Raw genomic sequence first — 7,261 nt, 5'->3', positions numbered from 1 at the left:
CCCGTCCGGCTTTCCTCACTGATGCCGTTTTCTAGTTTCTCAGTCGTGCTCACATCAAGGACTAGGGAAGCTAATGAAGAGCTTCACTCCCCCACGAGCAGCTCATAATCAGGTGTTTCTCCATCACCCCTCACAAGCAGCTCATAATCAGGTGTTTCTCCATCACTGAGAGTTAAAGTGAGAGGTAGGAGGTGTGTTGAGGTTCGTGTTACACCTGTTTTTCATCTGTGGCAGGCCAGACTGCCATTATTATGGACTCATTTCCAGGATGTGTATTCGTCCCTCCTCACTGACTGACCTCTCACCGTGTGCCAGGCCCATGCCAGGCTCGGGCATGGGGGTGGGCAGGAGGAAAGCGAGGCCGGGAAGGTAAGCGGCTCACGAGCCCACACACGCTCCTGTCCTGTGCATCAGTCACAGGAGGGAAAGAACCTTCAAAAGGCAGGCGGGGGCTTCCCTGGTGGGGCAGTGGTTGAGAGTCCGCCTGCCGATGCAGGGGACACGGGTTCGTGCCCCGGTCCGGAAGGATCCCACATGCTGCGGAGCGGCTGGGCCCGTGACCCATGGCCGCTGAGCCTGCGTGTCCGGAACCTGTGCTCCGCAACGGGAGAGGCCACAACAGTGAGAGGCCTGCGTACCGCAAAAAAAAAAAAAAAAAAAAAAAAAAAAAAAAAAAAAGGTAGGCGGCAGAGCTGAGGGTTTCATGAAAACCTCACCAATGCGCAGCTACTAAAAGGTGAGGTTTTGGCCCTGGAAAGGTCTTAAGCATATTTGTTACCACATGTTCCTGTCACCCTAGATTAACAGTATCTTGGACTGAGTCTGAATTACATTCAGCCCCGACCTCCCCACATGCTTCTCATCCTCCTTGGGATTAGGGAACCCCTTCTATTTTCTACTTATGACTCATGGGACTTGGTTATGGGCAACTTCTGGGAAGCAAGGACCAACCTTCCATGTCTACACTGAAAACAGATTATGCTTCTTATGTAACGTACTTGGAGTGACGTGTGGGGAAGCAGGGAGAGCCCCCCCCACCCCCCCGCCCCAGTCCGAGGTGCAGGCACCCGGGCGCTGAGGGCCGTGCTGTGGGCTGAGCCTCGAGGAGGCATCTGGTTCCCACTGGAGCCTGGCGGTTGCTGGGCAGAACGAACTGCTGGGTTTTTCCTTTGCTCTTGGCTCTGCTCACCCCTCCAACCTATACTTTACAGTGGGAGGGGAGCCGGAACATCCACTGACGCACACGAGAGCTGGGGTAAACCACTGACTGAGGGACTTCCCTGGCGGTCCAGTGCTTAAGACTCCGTGCTTCCATTATGGTGGGTGTGGGTTCGAACCCTGGCGGGGGGACTAAGATCCTGCATGCCACTCGGCGTGGCCAAAAAATTAAAACCAAACAAAAAAACCCCAGTGACTGAGAGACAGTCCAGGTGGGAAGGGATTCAGCAAACTGGGGGAAAACCTTTTACACCTGGTGCCTGTCAAGAGAGGCAAATAAAGGGCTCCAATTGTTTGGCTCTGGAATGGCAGCTGTTGCTGACAGCGAGGGGTGGGGCACGAAAGAGCTTCTGGTCCCATTGTTTCAGGGCTGCAGGCCCAGGGCCCCCAGAGGGCAGGCCTGGTAGCAGCCCTGGGGAGGAGGTGCTGGGCGGGCAGGACTCCTGACATGGGGAGACCAGAACTGCAGATGGACCCCGACTGAAACGGACGCCTCCCTTCTTCCCTTGCCCCTACTTTTCGTGTTTGTATGTATGCGTGTATACATCTGTGTTTTGTGGCACTTAAAACGTGCAAGGCAAAGCTAGGACTTCCCCAAAGCTAATCTGTACCAGTCCCTCTCTCCTGGGACCACACGGAAGGCCCTGCCGTGTTGGACAGTGGATCTGAATTCTCACAGGTATCACACGGTCGTACCTGGGAGGCCGCGGGAGCTGTGGAACCCCAGTTCTGGGTAGAAATTATGCGTGGATGTACCTGGTACGTGCTGGGCAGGACTGGATGACTCGGTGCTTGGCTTTTCCATGCATGTGCACGTTCCCCCGTTTGAATCTCATCCTTCCCCTAGGCCTTCCTTGCGGTACCTCTTCAAAAGGCACTTGGTAAAACTTTCCAGGGCAGTTATGCCTATCTCCTCACACGTCAGGAGGTTCTTGGGGGGAAGAGCAACCGTCTTCCAAAAGCCACTTGATGTTTCCTGCGTCAATGGAGATTACACGCTGGCAGCCTACACCTCATCTCTGGGCTCCGGGTACATAGGAGACTGTGAGAGACAGTCCCCCTGTAGGAAAGGATGCGTCTGGGTATTTGATACACGCAGAAGTCCCTTAAACGGCACCTTGAACTTAGAAGCCAAAAATCTGGATACATACAACGAGCTGCGTTAAAAAGTTAAAAAATCTACAGCTGCTGCCGGTATCTGGCCTTTAAGCTCAGTTTCTAACTTAGAGCCACCTGCTCCTTGGCCTGTGTTGGGGAAATAGACTTCCTCTGAGTTTGTCCAGGAAAAGACGTTACACGTGGAAACAAACTTCCTCCATCCTCCACGCTCAGTCTATGTCCCTTTTTAATCTCCGGGCACGTCCTGTTCTGCTCTGGCTTCTTCCCACAGAGAAGTGGGTGGGGAGCCCGGCCTCCCTCCTGAACGCGCCTGGTAGCGCCCTTGACCTTGTGGACCCTCACCTGCTTGGACCTGGCTTACTGGCCATTCTCTCACCTTGGCCATCAAACCGCTCCCCTACCCACCCCCACACTTTATCTTCAGTGTTGGCCAAACCCCTTCCCCTCCACCCAGATGATGAACCCCACGAGGGCAAGGTTTCTGTTGTTCCGTTCCGTGCTGTGCTTGCAGTGCCTGGAAGTGTCTCGTGTGGCAGACACTCAGTGTCTGTTGAAGGAAAGTAGAAGGAATGTAAGAAGCAGAGCGAAGCAGGACGTGAGAAACGTCTTTGGAACTTTCAACCCCACCAACCTGGTTTAGTAGAAGCCAGGCTCTGCTAGGAAAGGGCCACCCAGCTAAGTAACGTCCTTGCACGGCTATTCCTAAACCTCTCCTCACCCTAACTCTGAGCTCAGCTCTGGAACCTGGCTCAGAACTCTGCCTCTTTCTCTATTTTTGTCTAGGACACAGAGTTCCCCCTCAAAAACAAAGGGAGTTCCCTTAAGAATTTGACGTCAAGTAAATAGCACTTGGAGGGCCTGAAATAGAGCTGATATTGTCCACTGTTCAGAGACTAGACATGCTTAAGATCCCAGCCCCACATGCCACCAAACCCTTCCCCAGACCCCTGCTCCAGTGCCACTCAGGGCACCTTCCTCTGGGCTCTTCCCTGAACTACTTAAGTAATTCCTCAGTGATCGCAGTTCAGTCTGTACGCCTTCCCTCTAATCTACTTCATGCTTGTTCTTAATCTTTCTAGAGCAAAAGCTCTGATTTAGTTGTCCCTCTACCTCAAAATGTGTGATGCTTTTCTATTTCCTAACAAATTCAGTTCAAGCTCCTAAAGGCCTCCTCTGATCTGGTTCCCGTCTGCTTTCTAACATTTTCTCCCGTTTTCTCTTTTCAGGGATGCTGTAACTCTCAGCAAATCAAACCACTTTAACTCCCTGGACATTCCACCTCTTGTGCTCAGTGTTGTTTCCTACGTGCCGTGCCACCCCCATTTCTGCCAGTACAAATTTCTAGACCTCTTTACAAGGAAATTCCAGCTCAAATGTTCCTCCTCCACGTAGCCTCCCTGATCCCTCCAGCCAGGTCTCTCCCTCCAAATTGGCAGAGGACATGCTTTGCCGTTTCCCTCATGGCACTCAGTTATTTCTATATTCGTTTTATTTCTGTAAGTCTTTACTTCAGAAACCATAAGCTCCTAAGGTCAGAGACTTCATTCAATCAACCCCAGGCCTGGGGACACCTTGGTACAAGAGACAGGTATGGCCCTGTCCTAATGGAACTTAATCAAATGGAGTTTAGTCCAACTGCTTTTAAATAACCAATTACCATTGTAATAAAAGCACAGGATGCTTGTGAACCTAATAGGAAGTCCCAGGCCAGCATGGGAGGCTCTGGGAATGCTTCTTTAAGAAGTGAAACTTAGGTATGGACTTGATGGATGAGTAAACCGGACTAAAGGGAGGGAAATGGCAGCACCAGTGTTTCAGAGAACAGTTGGGAGAAATTGTGGCCAGGCTGATGGCAGTTGTTCTGAGGGTTAGACTTGAAGTGGGAGTTGAGGCAAACTGTCAGGTACCATGTATCTTGGTGTTCTGTCCTGAAGTTCCCTGGGGAGTACCTCTGAGCATTCTGGTAAAGTGAGCTTATGACCATTTCCTGGCAACATTCAATTACTCATTCAACATTTTTTTGAGTTCTACTATGTGCCTGGCACTACAGCAAATATACAAATAGAAGACACAGTCCCTGATGTCAAGAAATAAATCGGGTGAGGGAGACACACTAGTTATAATAGGCAAGACTTATTAAGTGGCTACTCTATACTAGGTGCTTGCTGTTCTAAGCCTTTTACATATAATCATTCCATTCTCATACCTGCCCCAGGAGGTAGCTTTACAAGACAGTGTGACTGAGACGTGGTTTGGTGTAGCTAAACAAAATCCGCTAGGGAAATAGACATGAGGGACCTTCACCCCAAAACTGGAGGTAGACGGGAGTGGGGACTGAGTGGCAGGTTCCGAGAGGAGGTGAAGCCTGACCTTTGTAGTGAAAGTCCAACTACAACTAGCCAAGCACAGCAGGCCGGGATGGATTTCCCAGGGAGAGGGAGGCGGACTTTAAGCAGGGCAGTGGCCCGGTTAAAACATGACCCAGCAGAAACGGGGAGGATAGACCAGAGGGGGCCGGACTGGAGAGAGGGCTGTTTTTGTTTCTAGGCCAGAAACAACAAAGGCTTGAATTAAGTAGCAGCAGCAGGGATGGAGAAAATGACAGAAAATATTACCAACAGGGGTGGGAAAGATAATCCAGAGGTGATATTTAGGTAAAAGCACGCAAAGAAAAGCACGTGACCAGTTCACATATTTACCACAAGGTCACCTGTAATTGTTTTACATCAGAAGAATAAGTTAACTTGACTCTCCTTTAGAACTAGGCCCTGGCACAAAAGACAAAAAACACCCATCTGCATAAACGAACTCACATTTTCTGCCAGCGTTACCCTCCCTCCAGGGTCTCCCCAAATGCTAGTGCCCCAAAGAATCGCAATGCTAGGACTGGCAGGGTCAGAGGTCCAGGTTTTTCTTCCTATCGCTGGGTCTGGGAGAGCTGAGAGCTGTATCAACTCAAGACTTCTCGGGTTGCAGCCCTGTTGGTGCCTAGGGATTTCAGGGTGGATCTAATGCCTTTTTATAATGGGTAGGAAGGGCCCTATCTGTGTGGGTCATACATTTGTTATTATGTCACTGGGTTTTTGAAAACCAAATCACTCACAGTGCTAGCATTTTATAAACTGTAAAACACACTGAAAAGGAATTTGTACTAATCTTGTAGGTAGACTCATTTGCATTCAACAGAGAATTCTGTTTCTGGACAAAAGTTATCATGTACACAGGTCCTACCACATGTACCACTGCTGCCTGAACTGCCAAAGAGAGCACATCTGCCTCAGCCCCTAGATTAAGGTGGACTAGTGGAATTTTATTTGGCTGTGATCTTTTCTTCTTATGTTCTAAAGCAACTTTCCCAACAGAGCGTCCCTAGATGGCAAGGATCATCAGAGGTCATTCATTTGCAGCTGGCCCTTTACTGAGTGTGTGTATGTGTATGTTGCTAAGCCTGTCTAACTTTTCAGGTTCTCTGGTCAATGAGACACACTCATTCACTTATTCAGTCTTTCAGAGTCCAGCCAAAGGCCCCCAGAAATGTTAGCTGTGGGAAGAAAGTAGGCAACAATAGAAAGAAGGGTGTGGGACTGTATGGAGGCGCCCCACAAATTGACTCTAAAGACAACTCTGCCCCTAGCCTCTGCAGTGACTTGTTTGCTTATCTACAAAATGGGTGGGTATAAAAATTTCAAGTATTTTTGGCACAAGAATTCAAGTAAACAAATCAAGAGTTTAACAACAGTAAAACAGCTTTCCCTTCGTCCCCACGGCTGTTCAAACCCTAGTTCTCATCATTTTGCTGATGAGGAAGTTCTTTCTGGATTGACTATGCCCCATCTTAGTTCTCCCATCTGTATAAAAGTTTACCCATGTGAAAAATGAATTACATTACATTTTGGGATTTGACGTTTATGAGCAAGTTCCCCCCATTTAAACTCTCAGTACATTTGCAGATCTCTCAGTTTAGTACTTAGAACAAATATTCTGTTCAGAAAAGAATGCCCCAACTGTGTATCCCCAGTGCCATGCATCGAGGAGACAGGCACACATCTTCCTTTACTACCTTTAGTATCATTCTCTGAAAGGAATTTTTCTGGCCTGTTATTCATATGCAAATCAAACTGTAAAGCACGAGTACTTAAAATTCTACGTTCTGCATTTATATGGATCACCTGTGGCTGAGGTAGCTACTGAGGACCCCAACACAGTTTGCCAGCCTTGAATGGTTTGGTAAACCACTGTTAAAAACACTCAACACACTCACTGAATGATAGAAAATGCTTCTTAAAAATTTGCCCTTTTCCTCCCTGAACTTAAGTGATGCTGGCAGCTTGGGGTCAGTGCACAATCTCCTTTGGCTGTTGCTCTCACTCTAGAGACCACTTATTGTCAAAATCCACAGCAAGGTGCATCTGTAGTTAGAATGCCCTTCCTTCAGGCTCTCACAGGCTCATCACCTAGGCAATGAGCTGCCTTCCCCCAGTAAGTACCATTCTCTACTCCTTGGTTGTAAGGTATTATTGAAATATCCCAAGAGGTCTCTAATCAATAAAGTATAGCCTCAGAAAGATTCAAGGCAACTTCTCAAGACATAACCCACCACTCAGGAAAGCAGCTCTGCACAAGATACCTGGCTCAACAGTTCCAGGACCTGATGACTTTCTCCAACTAGCCTCCTTTATATTCTTTTCCGTTTTAGGGATGGTGTTCATGGACTCCTTGCCCTTTCAGCTCTTTTCTTACCTGCCCAGGAAGCTGATGTGTGTGCTGCCACGCAGAACACTCTCTAGTCTGTACAAACTCAATGGATGCTTACTTAAGGCGCGCCTCAGTCTCATGACTTTTCTTATCCACTTGACCTCGATCAGCACCACCAATTCTTCCTTCCAGCCAACAGTAAATAACAACAGCAGGAAGTTTTACTCCA

Source organism: Mesoplodon bidens (assembly GCF_964165515.1).
Source record: "Mesoplodon bidens genome assembly, chromosome: 7".
NCBI classification, from domain to species: Eukaryota; Metazoa; Chordata; class Mammalia; order Artiodactyla; family Ziphiidae; genus Mesoplodon; species Mesoplodon bidens.
This window is presented reverse-complemented; position numbering follows the sequence as displayed.